Source organism: Tachypleus tridentatus, chromosome 10 (genome assembly GCF_004210375.1).
Source record: "Tachypleus tridentatus isolate NWPU-2018 chromosome 10, ASM421037v1, whole genome shotgun sequence".
NCBI lineage: Eukaryota > Metazoa > Arthropoda > Merostomata > Xiphosura > Limulidae > Tachypleus > Tachypleus tridentatus.
This window is the reverse complement of record NC_134834.1, coordinates 43,065,982-43,083,153: the sequence shown is the minus strand read 5'-3', so window position 1 is coordinate 43,083,153 and position 17,172 is coordinate 43,065,982. Positions and strand designations below refer to the sequence as shown.

General features: G+C 31.6%; 1 pseudogene across 1 annotated transcript in view; it reads right to left on the bottom strand.

Annotated features, from left to right (window-relative positions):
- The window catches only part of LOC143228343 (QRFP-like peptide receptor), a 146,396-nt pseudogene that overhangs the window by 64,273 nt on the left and 64,951 nt on the right, over positions 1-17,172 (bottom strand). Inside the window, exon 2 of the transcript XR_013015318.1 lies at positions 1,659-2,655. The product of XR_013015318.1 is annotated as a QRFP-like peptide receptor (transcript). The remainder of the gene's footprint in view (positions 1-1,658; positions 2,656-17,172) is intronic.

Below are 17,172 nucleotides of genomic sequence, written 5' to 3'. Positions count from 1 at the left end.
TTTCATTAAAATAAGCTTATATAATGTATTTCAAATTAAATATTTCATTCTATGTTACCGGTCTATTATGATCAGTTATTTATTATCATTTTAGAAATCCCAAATTTTATTAACAACGGTTGTTGTTGTTTTTCTAAGTTAATATTCTAAAAAAAAACAACTCCACTTAACGCTACTAAAATACGTATGTATACCTGTTAATATCTGCTTGTTATTAATATATAATATTCTGTAGAGGGCGTTGCTAGTTAGTTTTTTTTTCTTCCTTACGTACATTAATGTTCTGGTTTGACGGCGTGCCAATGTTAATTATTACAGAGATTCTTATATTTCTAGTTTACACAGAAAAAGTGATAATTCGTGATAAAGTGAAAGTATTCTAGTATACTTTTTAGCTCTCTTTTAAGATATAAGCTACAGAGCATTAGTCTAATTATTTGGACAGGTAATTAGCATACCTTTACTTATGATTTGTTAACAATTTCACAAGTTTTGCGAAGTTCGAATTGCTCTGTTTGAAATACATAAAAGACTTATACGTGGTCATATTTCGTGTGTATTGTTAAGCCGTTTTAATCAATATAGCATAAGTTGGGTTATTTATATATTCTGTAAATATATCATTTTTCTTCGTCAAGAGTGGTCTAGTAATTAGCATGTAGCTGAAAGCACTCTGCACATTCAGCTATGGATGCTTTATAAGAGTGACAGTCATTTTCATTGCTCCTTCAGAGCCGAACAAAATCAATGTAGAGGCAGGTGCTATCAACTAACTGACTTCCTTCTGGTAGTTAAAAATTAGAAACAACTATATCTTGGGCCCAGCGGTCTCTGAGGTGTTATTTAACTAACGTGCGTACAAGATGTCGCCCAACTTAGAGATACTAATATAATTTTTCCTTTATAATTAATTTCGTGAAATTGCTTTGATTATAATATTTAAAGTAATGTTTCGGAAACTTTTCAAGTTATGCTTACAGTTATTTTCCTTTGTTTTCGTGTGTGGAAATTTAGTATTAGCGAAAATTTTCCACCGTGGCCAAACCTTGTGATGTATTACTGATAACGTAACTAAAACTATTATGAACAAGGATGCCAAACTGATGATTTAGTGCAGTGTGATGGAATTGATTTTTGCACATATAATATATTGTGCAGAATTGTATTTAACAACAAGCAAACATGTGCTAAGCACTACGTTTCATGAAAGTTACTTCATTAATGTGCAAGTTGCTTTAAATAATTTCAGTTTTGATCTATATCGGTAACTTATTTTTCATCGAATGTTCTTCGTAATTAGTGTAAGAAGTCTCATTAAGTCTCTTTTGATATCTATAGTTAGCTCTACACAGTTTAAAATTCACTTTAAAATTAATTTTGTGAGAACTGATAATCAGATATAAATGTATTAGTGTGATATTGCAATGGAAACCTGGTTTCTTTCCTAAGAAAAATTAAAACACCAAAGGACAAAGTTTCACATTAAGAATAAAGTAGAATGCAGTTACCTAGAATCAAATTTTTGCTATTTTTCTTTTGGAATTAACAAATATACTATTACAGAGCAAGTACAAGACTTTCTACTTGTTTCTTTCTTAAATAAAAAATTGTAAAAAATTATCCCTGGATAACACACATTAAAGTAATAATATACTTACACATTCCTTTTCCAAGAGCCCAAACCTCCGGTTTAGAATGAAGTTCTATCAACACGGTGGGCATGCAGACCAGTAAAACCAGTAAGTCAGCTACACTTAGGTTGATCAAAAAGAAATTGGTAGAATTTCGTAAGTCTTTCGTCCGATAGACAACGACTGGGACTAAAATATTACCTATTGTTCCTACGGCTAGCACTACAGCACAAAGAACAGTAGCCACTGTTCGAATATAATCCGGAAATTCCAGTCGAAAATTGTCGACATCGCTCGAGAAAGTACAATTCAGAAACTGTGAAATGTTGGGTAGAACGATGGTTCTATTTGGAGGAATGCAGTCAGTTAGGTTGACAGGAAGCAATGATGTCATGCTCCAGGAAAAACAGTACAAACAAAATACTCTTCTTCAAATTTTGGTTAATGTGTTACAGATTTTTTCTTTTATATCAGGAACTATTAAACACCAAGTGTTTACAAATTAAGAAATATCCAGATTTTGGATGGTTTACAGAAGCTTTTAAACATCCGTTCATGTTTAGCGACAAACATGAAAACGAGTGAGTTGTCAACACTGGCAGCGGATCTTTCAGCTCTGCCCCGTGTTCCACTTACAAACGCTATGGTTAACGCGAGAAACAAAGTTCTTCAAGTGTCAGCCTTCTAGCTCGTTCACTTATCTTCAAGCAAAGTCGATGTAATCCCTGCCCCTCCCCCTTTTATTCCAACAAGTAAGACGCTGTCAGAAGCTCCGCCTGTGGAGCGGACTATTCCGGGAGGTCGTGGTGATCAGCCGTGAAACCCTTCAGCTCCTCAGATGACAAGATATTCTAACACGGGTCAAACATATCTTTCACGAAGATCATCAGTTGTACCTGAGAAGAAAGTCTCCACAGTTAGGCCATAGTGTTGAACTGTGTAGCCTGCAAGGTTGAAGTAACTGTTCTTTAACTAACTTTCTTTTAAGTTAAGGCATAATATCTTGAAAAATTCTTAGGTAACGCTGAAAAAAAGAAAGAAAATAGTGCAGTTGCGTTAAAAGTTACTTAGAGACTCCTAGTAGTTGATCTCTTGAGCTCGGAACATATTTTAACGATGTATACAAATATATGTATGATAAACACGACAACATTAAAACAACTTCACGAAAATAACTACAGTCATTTGTTTAGTCAATAAACATAGAGTGCTAACTATTTATTGTTTATTTACTTAATTAACGAAATTAGATTGAGGTACAAGTAAGATATATATTGTTTTATTATTTGTTATTAGTATCAGCCTACAGTGAGTAGCAAAAGTGGCTCAGTTAAAGTATTACTGTTTTTGCATATATGTATATTATTCTTGGCATTTTAACCAAGTAAAACTAAACTAATTTTACACAAACTGACTTAATACGAAATACAATTTGAGGTTTCACACACTCATAAATCCCTCTTCAAAGTATTTTTTTTTTATTTTTTCCTTACTGTACTCGTAAAACAATTTGTGGTGATAAGATATCACTAATACTTACATTTTAATCAAAGGACAAGTCCAATTATGATATATATATGATTTAATAATATTCTAAACTGTTTTGATTTTATAATCGGTATTAATATTATATAACATATCCCAACTTTAAAGTGACATGAAAATATCTTTTGAATTTTTCGTCATGATGTTTCTACTTCAGAGTACACATAAAAGTGAACAATCTGGGAAACATCAGTATTTTTTCATTTCCTACATCATCGTTTATTCGTAGATAATCCAAGAATATCCAGAATCTACTCAATTAATACATCCTCATTTCTTGGTTGAAAATCCTAAAAGAAATTCTACATTTTTTTTCGATATCTTTATTATTGTTTGCTGGTCGACAACTTTAGAAATGTTTATATCTTATCAAATCCTCTTTATTTTTTAGTCTAAAAAAGTAAAAATCTTTTTTACCTTTACGATTCCTGCATCATAATTTGTGTGTCGAAATTCATAGAAACGTCTACAGATTCCTGCGTAATCATTAATTCGTCGACAATCCTTAACACGTTTATATCTTTTTATACATTTTGTACCTGCATTACCGTTTGCTTTTCGGCGATTCTAGAAAATTCTATATCTTTTCATTTATGGGCAAAATTTTGAAATATTTCGTGTCTTTTAAGATTTATTCATAATCATTTATTGTTTGCTAATTCTAGAAAAGAAATATCTCTACATTCTCGTTTCCGCAACAACGTTTCTTCGTCGATAATCCTGGAAACGAAACATCTATATATATTTTCAATTCCTCTATCATTGCTAGTAAATCTACAATTTTACAATGCATATCTCTTTTATATTCACTTTTATTGATGGCAAGTAAAGGAAATCCTATATCTTTACTGCTCGTGCACCATCGTCTATTTGTCTACAATGTCAGAAACATTATTAGGTTTTCAGTTCCTAAATCATTGTTATTGGTCTGAATTCTTGGAAACTTCTATGTTATTTCGAATCTTTCATCATTGTTTATAAATCAATAATCCTAGAAAAAATGGCTACATGTGTTTGATTCCTTCAACATTGTATCTTGGTCGATAATCATAGAAACATCTCTATTTTTCATTTTCTTCGTCATAATTTTTGGTCACAAATTATAGAAATGCTTGTATCTTTTCAGTTCTTCCATCATTACTTATTAATTAAAAGTCCTAAAAATGTTAATACCTTTTATTTTTCGACAAACCTAAATATATCGATACCTTTCTGGTTTCAACGTCATCGATAATTTGTCTACAACCTTAAAATGTTCATATCCTTTCGTTCCAACATTATCGTTTTTGGTGACGAAATACGAAATAAAAATTAACATTTTCTGAATTACTGCATTATCAGTAATTGGCGGACACTTTAAACAAGTCTAATTTTGTTTGTTTGTTTTGTTTTGAAATTAAGCACAAAAACTACACAATGGGCTATCAATGCTCTGTCTATCACAAGTATCGAAACCCGAACAAGTTTAATACATTTTTAATTTTTACGTCATTGCTTAATGGTCGACAGTTTCATATAGGTTTATATGTATTCTGGTGCTTCATCATCGTTAATTGCTCGACCATTCTAAAAACGTTAATATATTTTCAGATACTTATATGCAAAAACGGCTCGTTTGGGCTGAGAAAACACTTTACATAGAAGAGCGAACAACGTTTCGACCTTCTTCGGTCATCGTCAGGTTCACAAAGAAAGAGGTAACTGACCGGAAGCTGACCACATGTTTGAAAGGGGTTGTGTAACTGTGTGTCAGAATGTAGAGGGCGGTATTAGATGTTTGAATATATAATTTATTATATTAATATAGGTATAAAGGCGTTCCTTTATATTGGTTTATTTTGGGTTTAAGTTGTTGTATAAGTAAGGCTTCTTTAATTTTACGTTTGTTTATGTTTGTTTCTTTATTTAATATTTGAGTGTTTTCTATGGTTATGTTGTGTTTATTTGACTTGCAGTGTTCGAAAACGTGTGAAGGTGACTTTTTATGTTCTTTGAATCTGGTTTCCATTTTTCTACTTGTTTCTCCAATATAGAAGTCGTGGCAGTTATCACATTGTATTTTATAAATAATGTTGGTGTGGTGTTTGTCAGTGTAGTTTTTACATAGTATAGACCTCAGTTTTGTGCCGGGTTTTTGAATAAATTTGGTATTAATTGGAATGTCATATTTTGTTACTAATTTTTGCCAAATGTTGGTTATTTGTTTGCTGATGTCGGGAATATATGGTATACAGCAGTATATGGTTTCGTGGTTTTTTGATTCGTGAGCTGTATTTACTTTAGTTGGTTGATTTTGCTTTCTGTCTAGGTGTGTGCGTATAATGTTTTCTACGGTTTGTGGAGGAAACTTATTGATGTTGGTGAAGTATTGTTTTATTTTGTCTAATTCATCGTTAATTTTATCTGGTGAGCATAGTTTTATGGCTGTGTTTATTTGGTTTCTTAGTATGTTGAGTTTTTTGTGTTGTTTCATGTGCTGAGTCCCAAGGAATGTATAGTCCAGTATGGGTGATTTTTCGGTGGATTTCTGTTTGAAATTGTGTATCAGTTCTTGTAATTTTGAGGTTAAGAAATGATATTTGATTGTTTTCTTCCTGTTCACATGTGAAGTTGATGTTGGGATGTATAGAGTTAATGTGATTGAAAAAATTAAGTATGTGTTCTGTAGATTTGAATCCACAACCGTGTCATCTACATATCTATACCAGTATAGTGGTGGATGTAATGCTGTGTTAATTGCTTGTGTTTCAACTTGTGTCATAAAATATTGGCTAGAACTGGTGATACTGGGTTGCCCATGCTTAGGCCGTTTGTTTGTATATAGTTTTGGTTGTTGAACATGAAGTTTGTCTTTATCGTGGTGAATTCTATGAGGGTTGCTAACTGGTTACTGGGAATTTCTATAGTTGGGTTAGGGTCTCGGGTATAGAGTTCTAAGGCTATCTTGCAGGCTTCAGTGGTTGGAACTTCTGTAAAGGGATATAACATCAGAAACTGGCCATTAAGGCTTTATGATTAAGTTGATTTAGATTAGACTTAAAATTAAAAGAGTCTTTGATAAATGAGCTGGCTGATGTTACATATTTGGAGAATGCCCATGCTATGTATTTACCAAGGTTGTAATTAAACGATTCATATGTGGACATTATTGGTCGTAATGGACAATCTGGTTTATGAGGTTTGGGGATGCCGTATATTTGCGGTGTGCGTGAGTCGGTTTTACGTAGGTAGGAATAAAGTGTTTGTGAAATGGTGTTGGCTTTTTCATTTGTAGTAGTAATTTGTTCAGTTGCGTCTCGTGTGTCTTTGTTGGATTTGTGTGTATTGGTTTAAATTTGTTCGTGTCTGATAGGATGTTATTCATTTTTTGGATGTATTCATTCGTGTTCATTATGACTATAGCGTTACCTTTATCTGCTTTTAGAATTTTTATGTTTTGTCTTGTTTTAGGTTTTTATGCAATTAATGTCTCTTTTGTAAGGTTGTTTTCAGTTTTCTGTTTTGTGAAATTATGTTGATGGTTTTGTGAGAAAATTCTTTGAAAAAATCGTTTAAGATGTTGTTTTAGGTGTTTCTGGAAAATATAAATTTGTAATTTTACCTGGGAAGGTTGGCTGTTGGATGTCAATAAAATTATCTAAGTTGTCTTCTTTCTGTTGGTTGCTTTTGGTTGTTTCCTTGTTTTTGTTCTCTGTAGAAAGTATCACAAGTCTCCTGGCTAGGTCTTCTAAACATGTTTTGATTTCTATGATTTTAACCTCATAATTAACAGATCCGACCGTCAATTAAACACAGACGAGATACATCTACTTAACAAAGGACTCAACTTCGCTATAGCACCTAGGTACATTCAACCATAGAAATCAAAACATGTTTAGAAGACCTAGCCAGGAGACTTGTGATACTTTCTACAGAGAACAAAACAAGGAAACAACCAAAAGCAACCAACAGAAAGAGACAACTTAGATAATTTTATTGACATCAACAGCCAACCTTCCCAGGTAAAATTACAAATTTATATTTTCCAGAAACACCTAAAAACAACATCTTAAACGATTTTTTCAAAGAATTTTCTCACAAAACCATCAACATAATTTCACAAAACAGAAAACTGAAAAACAACCTTACAAAAAGAGACATTAATTGCATAAAAAACCTAAAACAAGACAAAACATAAAAATTCTAAAAGCAGATAAAGGTAACGCTATAGTCATAATGAACACGAATGAATACATCCAAAATGAATAACATCCTATCAGACACGAACAAATTTAAACCAATACACACAAATCCAACAAAGACACACGAGACGCAACTGAACAAATTACTACTACAAATGAAAAAAGCCAACACCATTTCACAAACACTTTATTCCTACCTACGTAAAACCGACTCACGCACACCGCAAATATACGGCATCCCCAAACCTCATAAACCAGATTGTCCATTACGACCAATAATGTCCACATATGAATCGTTTAATTACAACCTTGGTAATATACATAGCATGGGCATTCTCCAAATATGTAACATCAGCCAGCTCATTTATCAAAGACTCTTTTAATTTTAAGTCTAATCTAAATCAACTTAATCATAAAGCCTTAATGGCCAGTTTCGATGTTATATCCCTCTTTACAGAAGTTCCAACCACTGAAGTCTGCAAGATAGCCTTAGAACTCTATACCCGAGACCCTAACCCAACTATAGAAATTCCCAGTAACCAGTTAGCAACCCTCATAGAATTCACCACGATAAAGACAAACTTCATGTTCAACAACCAAAACTATATACAAACAAACGGCCTAAGCATGGGCAACCCAGTATCACCAGTTCTAGCCAATATTTTTATGACACAAGTTGAAACACAAGCAATTAACACAGCATTACATCCACCACTATACTGGTATAGATATGTAGATGACACGGTTGCGGGATTCAAATCTACAGAACACATACTTAATTTTTTCAATCACATTAACTCTATACATCCCAACATCAACTTCACATGTGAACAGGAAGAAAACAATCAAATATCATTTCTTAACCTCAAAATTACAAGAACTGATACACAATTTCAAACAGAAATCCACCGAAAAATCACCCATACTGGACTATACATTCCTTGGGACTCAGCACATGAAACAACACAAAAAACTCAACATACTAAGAAACCAAATAAACACAGCCATAAAACTATGCTCACCAGATAAAATTAACGATGAATTAGACAAAATAAAACAATACTTCACCAACATCAATAAGTTTCCTCCACAAACCGTAGAAAACATTATACGCACACACCTAGACAGAAAGCAAAATCAACCAACTAAAGTAAATACAGCTCACGAATCAAAACCACGAAACCATATACTGCTGTATACCATATATTCCCGACATCAGCAAACAAATAACCAACATTTGGCAAAATTAGTAACAAAATATGACATTCCAATTAATACCAAATTTATTCAAAACCCGGCACAAAACTGAGGTCTATACTATGTAAAACTACACTGACAAACACCACACCAACATTATTTATAAAATACAATGTGATAACTGCCACGACTTCTATATTGAGAAACAAGTAGAAAAATGGAAACCAGATTCAAAGAACATAAAGTCACCTTCTCACGTTTTCGAACACTGCAAGTCAAATAAACACAACATAACCATAGAAAACACTCAAATATTAAATAAAGAAACAAACATAAACAAACGTAAAATTAAAGAAGCCTTACTTATACAACAACTTAAACCCAAAATAAACCAATATAAAGGAACGCCTTTATACCTATATTAATATAATAAATTATATATTCAAACATCTAATACCGCCCTCTACATTTCGACACACAGTTACACAACCCCTTTCAAACATGTGGTCAGCTTCCGGTCAGTTACCTCTTTCTTTGTGAACCTGACGATGACCGAAGAAGGTCGAAACGTTGTTTGCTCTTCTATGTAAAGTGTTTTCTCAGCCCAAACGAGCCGTTTTTGCATATAAATTTCTCAACAAGTGGGTTTCTCGTCATCACTGATTATTTTCAGATACTGCATTATCGTTCATTAATTAGTAGTCATCAAAACATCTATATTTTTTTGTTTTTGCATAATAGCTTTTTAGTAGACAATTCTGGATGTTTCTAAATTCTTTTCTGCCCTGAGTGATTTATTGGTCGTTAATTATGTCAATATTTGTATCATTTCTGTTCTAACACCATTTGCTCTTAGTCGATGGTATGAGACATGTCTTCAGTTCCTAGATCAGTTTCTATTGGTCGACAATCTTAGAGACTTCTGTAACTTTTCAGTTTCTGCATTATAACTTGTTGGTTGTCAAGACTATATGCGCCTGTATTTGTTTGGTATCAATCAATTATTTGCATATAATCCTTGAAACTTATTGAGCTTCTTTCCAGTTTATTTGTCAACAGTCCTAGAAAACAATGGCCTTCATCTTTCTGGTTCACGGGTTATCGCTTCTTGTTTAATAATCCTAGAAACATCATATCTCTTCATCTACTGCATTATTCTTAATAAGTCGAAAATACTAACAGTTATATATATTTCCAGTTCCCGCTTCGTCGTTTATTGGTCGACAAATAATAAAAAATCTTTATCTTTCCATTCCTACATCATGTTTTAAATAGTTCCAAAATGTCTATAAATTTAATTTTCCAGTATCATTATTTGTTCGTCAACAACTCCAGAGCTGTCTATATCTTTTCGATTCTTAAATCATCATTTCTAAGTCGTACATTCCAGAAACGTTTGCGTCTTTTGCGTTTTTCCATCAGATGTTATTGATCAACAGTCCTAAAAATGTATATCATTCGTTCCACGTTTTACTGTTCATTGTTAGACAACCCTGTAAACGTATTTTTCTTTTCTATTCATTTCATCATTTATTGATGTATAATAATCCTGGAAAACAGGTTACGATATTTATTCGGTTCCTGCATTGGTATTTATTGATCAATAATACTAAAGAGTCTATGTATGCATTGGGATTCTAAGCCATAAGACAATGGTCAAAAATTTTTAAACCCTTCAAAATTAAATTTTCTGTATCGTCGTTTATCTAAAATCCTACATATTTTTACATAACTTCAGTTCCTGAAACATCGTTTTTATTGATAATTCTAGAAACGTCTACGTCTCATCATTTGATCCATCATTGCGTATTGATTGGCAGTTTTAACAGTCTATATTTTTCTATCACCGTTTACTGATAGATATTCCTAGAAACTTCTATAATTTTTAATTTCTTGTATTATCGCTTGTTAGTCAACCATTCAACAAACGTCTATATATTTTTGGTTTCTTTGTCATCTCCTATTTGTCAACAATTTTTAAACTCCAGTATTTTATTGGTTCCTGCGTTATGATTTATTAGTCTAAAATTCTAGAAAGTCTACACCTTGTCGGTTCCTGTATCATCGTTTAATGGCTGTAAATCCTGAAAGATCTATATCTTTTCAATACTTAGCCATCATTCCTTGGTCGACAATCTTACAGCCATCAATGTATTTTCTTTCTTTCATTTGGTCCACAGTTCTAAAAGGTAAATATCACTTGGATTCCTACAGCATAATTCATTGCTCAACAATAGGAACGTCCATATTTTTCATTCCCTATACCAATTTTTGGTGTTTAACCATTCTAGAAACGTTTGTATCTTTTCCGTTCCTACAACATTTTTTATTGACAGAAAGTCCTAAAAATATTAATATGTCTTGATTCCTTCTACCTTATTTATTAATCGATAATTCTGTAAAGTTCTTTAAATTTTTGATATCTTCTTCATCATGTATTGGTCGAGAATCCTAAAATTCAAACGGTTACATCATCGTTTATTGGTCGAAAATTTTAAAACGCCTATATCCATTTGGTTCCTTTATCGTGGTTTAATGATCGACAATACTAATTTTTTTATCTATATGGTCCTTATATCATCATACATTTCAGTTGTTGCATCATCATTTATGAGTGGACAATTTGAAATCAACTATATCTTTACGATCCTTCGATTATCTTTTATCGACACACAGTCCTAGAAAGCCTATGTTTTTTTCGATACCGGCATAATCGTTCATGGGTCAAGAATCCTGTAACATATTTGTATTTTCAGTTCCTCTATAATCGTTTATTGGTCAAAAATATTAAAGAATTTATATCTTTTCAAATTAGGGATTTGAAAAGTCTATGATTTTTTTACTTCAGCATTATTTTTATTCGTCAGCAACACTGAAAATACACATATGCTTTCGGTTTCTGCACTAATAGTTATTGGTCAATAACCTCGCAAAAGTCTATATTTATTTTTTCTTTTATGCGTCTTCATTTAATCAAACAATCCTAAAAATTTATGTCTATATTTTTCGATCCGCTGTAGTATTTTTAATGATCAATAATTCTCGAAACTATTATGTCTTGTTTGAATTTTTCATGATTATTCAGTAGTCGATAACCCTCAAAAGAAAATGTTTAAATTTTTCGGTTCATGCAACATCACTTTATAATTAATCCATAATCCTAGAAACGCCTGTAACTTTTCGGTTGCTGCATAATCAATTGTTGGTTGACAATCTTAGAAAGTCTATGTATTTTTGGTTTCTACATCATCGGTTTTTGATCAACACCTCTATAAGTTGTATATATTTTATGTTCCTGCATTAACTTTTATTTGTCGACGATCCTAAAATTTTTTAAACATTTTGGTTCCTGCATCATCATTTATTCATCATCAGAACTAAAAACTCCAGTTCCTTTTCGGTTTCTTACCATTTTTGCTGATCGTCAATCATAGAGACGTTTCAATCTATATATTTTCAGTTCCTGCATCATTATTTGTTGGTCGTTAATCCAAAAAATATCTATGATGTCGGATCCTGCGTCATTTTTTATTGGTAAGTAATCCTACAAACGTTTATATCTTGGTAGATAATCTTAGATATGAAATGCGTACATCTTTACGTTTACTGCAACTTCGTCTTTTGGTCAATAACCCTATAAACATCGATATCTCGTCTGTTGCTGCATTACTATTTATTGCTCGAAAATCTTAAAAAGTCTATCCTTTTTCTATTTCTTCATTATATTTTATTGGTCGAGAAGAGAAAGGTCCACATATTTTGGGATCCTAAAACTTGTTTTTTTGGTACACAATCCTAGAAGGCCTATATATTTTTATTTCTTCTATCCTTTATTGATTGATAATTCTAGAAAACAAACAACTACATCTTTCGATTCGTGTATTATCCTTTATTGGTAAACAATTTTAAAACACCTACTATATTCATTCAATTCATGCATCAAAGTTTACAATACTTAGAGGTATTAATATACTTTTGGTTTCTTCATCACCGCTTATTCGTCGACAATACTAAAAAACAAGAATAAATATTTTTTCGGTTTCTGAAACATTATTTATTGATTCATAATCCTAAAAACTATACCTTTTGATTCTTATATTATAACTTATTCATTAAAAACGTTGACTGATCAACGGCTCTAAAAACGATTATAACTTTTCAGTTCCTTTATCATCGTTATTAGCCGGTAATCCTGTAAAAAACATCTATTCCTTCGTAGTTTCTTCTGTATCATTTTCTTTTCAGTTCCTACATCATCGTATGCTCATGAACATCTATAAAGACCTATATTTGTTTCATTCTCACATCATCCTTTATTGATTCCCAATTCTAACCAATTTATTATATTTAGATCTGGCTCAATCGTGTAATGTAAGAACATCTCAGAAACGTTAATATACTTTGGTTCCTGCATCATAGTTTATTGATCTACAAACCTAAAAGTCTGTCTTTTCGCCCCTGTATCATCGTCTTTGATTAAAATCCTGGAAAATAAGCTGCTATATCCTTTCGGTTCCAGCAAAATCGTTTGCTGATTAAAAACCCTAGAAACTTTGATACTTTTACAATTATTGTATCATCATCAAATGATTATCATGGAAACATCTACTTGTCGTTAATCCTAGAAAAGAAACATTTACATCTTTTCAATTCTTGCACCGTCATTTATTGGTAGAATTCCTAGAATCATCTACACTTTTCATTCTGCATCATCGTATATTGGAAGACAATCCTATAAAAGCCCAGATATTTCCTTTCCTGCATTATGATTTGTTGTTCGATCATTCTAGTAACAATATATTATTTAGATTCCATTATATTATTTGTTGGTTATAAATCCTATAAACGCTGTATCTTTTCAGTTCCTTTATCATTTTAATTCAATTTCTGGAAATATCCATATCTTTTCGATTCTTATATAATCGTTTGTTTGTCGACATTCCTTAAAAAGTAGTAATTTTTGGTTCCTGCACTATTATTCATTGATCGACAGTCCAGCAAACGATTAAATCTTTATGCTCTCAGCATCATTGTTTGTTGGTCGACGATCTTATAAACTCGGATTTGTCTTCCATACTTTTGTCATCGTTTAAAACGTCTATATCTCTTCGGTTCCTGTATCATCGTTTATTGGTCAATAATCCCAGAAAATTCTACTTCTTTTAATTTTTCCAATCATTCTTTAGTTTTGAAAAAGTTTTAAAAGTCTATACATTTTAGTTTCCTGCAAAACTGGTTATTAATCGATGGTCCTAAAAGCGGATCTATTTTTGCCATTCCTGCATCGTCGTTTGTTGATCTACTACTCTTGAAAGTATTTTATTAATAGACGATCCTAGAAACGACTATAGCGTTTCGATTTATGTATCACTATTTATTGGTCTGTAATTCTTGAAACATCAATATCTTTTCGGTTCCTGTATCAGCAATTTAGTTTATAAACTAAAGTTATCTATTTTGCATGACATTAAACTTAGGTTGGGTATTAATCTGTTTGCCTAACACAATTATTTAAATTTTAAAATACACAATACAAGAAATAAAAATAATATACATAATATATAAAAATAATAAAGAAGATTTCTCGAGTGTGGATCCTAAATAAATGTATTATTATATAACAAATAATTCATTAACATTACTTTTACAAATTATTTATATTTTGATCAATTTTTATTTTTTATATTAAGCATAAGTTAAAATATTTTTTTTCTTCTATGTTAGCTATCCATTTCTTTAATGCTAAGTTAATGTTTTTATTTTTTCTACTTAATAGTGATATCGTTTCATTTCGGTGCTTGATAAAAAGAGCATTTTCTAAACTATTCCTTATTTACTTTAGGAAGTTTTAAGTTCCCATGTACTTCAGTTCTTGTTTAGTATATTGGTTTTATTTTTCTCAATTTTGAATATTCCGAATCAGTTTAATGTTTTATTACGAATCTATAAAATTGAGTTTTTGATAATGTACGCCCTAATAATATAAATAATTCCATTGTGACTGTACTAATAAAAAATTAATAGATTATTCAGGATGGCCATAATGTGAATCTATATCTAAAATTATTATATATTACAAACTACTTGGCTTAGTGAAATATTTATCTAGACGCAAACTGAGAATCAAAAGTTTTATTTAGTAAGTACCAAACTTCTGTGTAAAGTTTCTGCATGTATAAACCATAAACATGAAACAATAAATTTGTAAATAACAATAAAAGATGGTTAACTGTAGTAAAAACACCCATAAACGTTTGAGATGTCTTGTTTCATTAGCATTTACCAAACGCAACTAAACAACCGAAAAACTCATGAATTTAGTGAAATAATTGTGACCCAGCTTAAACTCACACTATCTCGAATCCATCAATTGTCTTACTACTTACTGATACAGTATATCCTTAAGTTGTGAAACTATAACGGTAAGTTATATGATAATTTTGTATTATGAGATAAGATAAACCAATTATTAGCTGTTTGTTTTATATTTCTTTACTACTATGGAAAACTTTTATTACAGATGTAAAACAATAAGTAATGGAAAATAAATCAAAGTTTCTACTTCAAGACATTATTATAAAACCAAAACTAATTAATAGCCAGCTCTAAATATTATTATGTCTATTTACAACGCTAAAATCAGGGGTTCGATTCCCCTCGGTGGGCTGAGCAGATAACCTTTGTGGCTTTGCTAAAAGAAAAACACACACACCTAAATATATTTTCAAGTTCAGGAACTATATCCTTGTAGTGAGTACAGCGCACTCATCAGTTTTTTTATTTAACAAGAAACAAATAGCTGCATTATATAGTATCATATATTCATTTTAGGCTTACATGTAATCTCATCTGTTTATGTACAACCATTTTTTCGGTGTTCTGTTTTATTTTTAACAAAGGAATAAAATTAAATGAAGTCCTACAAATACAATATCTTGTTTCTTCTTTGAAACATTTTAAGTTATTATGGAGGGTTAATTCATCCGTTTGAAATAAGCCCAGTTAACAAAAACACTTTGTTCTCATCAACTGTTATAATAATGTGTCATAATAGATGTGAAGGAAAAGCATGTTCCAACCTTCTTATTCTTCCAGTAAGGTGATTATAGACGAAAACGGTGCTATAAATAAATAACGCAAGCTATATATTACTTTTACAAAATGCCTATAAAGTCAATTGGTACTTACATGGTCGTCGCAGGTTTACGAGCCTAAAATTTCAGTTCGTGTAAGATGTCGCTTTGTTATAGTTGTGCCTCAACTGCTTATGAACAACGAGAAAATTGGGTGATATTACAGGGGAAATAACTTTGGTATCTATGAAAATGTCATAAAACCAGTTTGTGAAAGAAACGTTAAAGCATTGCGTGAAAAGATGAATCTCATTTATTACGCAGCAGCTATTGAAATATTTTAAAATAATTAACTATGTATTGTATATCATCTGTTGAAGCTCAACGATGATTCTTGGAGATAGGTTTAAGCCAACATTCCGCAGTACACGTTAATTATTAATTTTCAACTATATATTACATTTTAAAATCATTGTCAATCTTTACCTACACCTTGTATTTTACTTCAAGTTTCACACGTATGTCCTTAATATTTATCTACCAGTGTTTACCGTGTATTAAATGTCAAACAATAGTGATATTCATCGTCCCATTATATAGCCCCACGGCTGAAAGGGCAAGCATGTTTGGTGTGACGGGGATTCGAACCCGCGACCCTCGAATTAGGAGTCGAATGCCTTAGCCACCTGGCCATGTCAGGCCTGAATAAAAGAAAAATATATAGTCAGCAGCACGCTGCTACCAACTATTCATGCTGAAGGATGGATTGTCTCTTTTATACTTCACTCACAGTTGAATGTGCAGGGGATTATTAAAAAAAAAAAAGAGTGTAAATGAATGTGAAGAAGGATCCAACATAAACAACGTTGTGATAAGTTATTATACTTTTGTGTCTTTTATATAATTTATTTTTGTTTCTTTCTTCTTCATTATTGATATAAAATTTATTTTCATGATAACTTTCAGACATACACGTTGCTTTTTGTTTATTGTTATTTGTTTCTATGTAATGGATTAGAATACATCGTCACGTGTGGAGACATCATAATAAACAATATACGTTATTTGTTATTAAGCACAAAACTGCAGAAAGGGCTGTATATGCTCTGACCACCAGAGGTATCGAAACCCGGTTTCTAGCAATGTAAGTCCGCTGTACGTTTACTATTACGACGAAAACTAAACAGTAATACTCGTGATAAATTATTACCTATTCACAGGTTAAAATTAAATACATTCATAAAGTCTGAAGATAGATTTTAGTATTCGTATCCCAGAGAATTAGACAAATAGGTATATAAAACATGTAATTGCATGATATCTTTTATTTTGAGATTTTTTCGTATGATGAAACAGAAAGAAAGTTCTATCAAAATCAATAATTCTAATAAAATAGTCCCTAGTGTGTTAGCAGTAAGTCCATAGACTTACAACACTAAAATCCGGGGTTCTATTCCCTGCGGAGGACAAAGTGCAGATAGCCTATTGCGTAGCTTTGCGCTAAAAGCAAACAATCTAATAATACAAGTTACGTGTTACACTTTT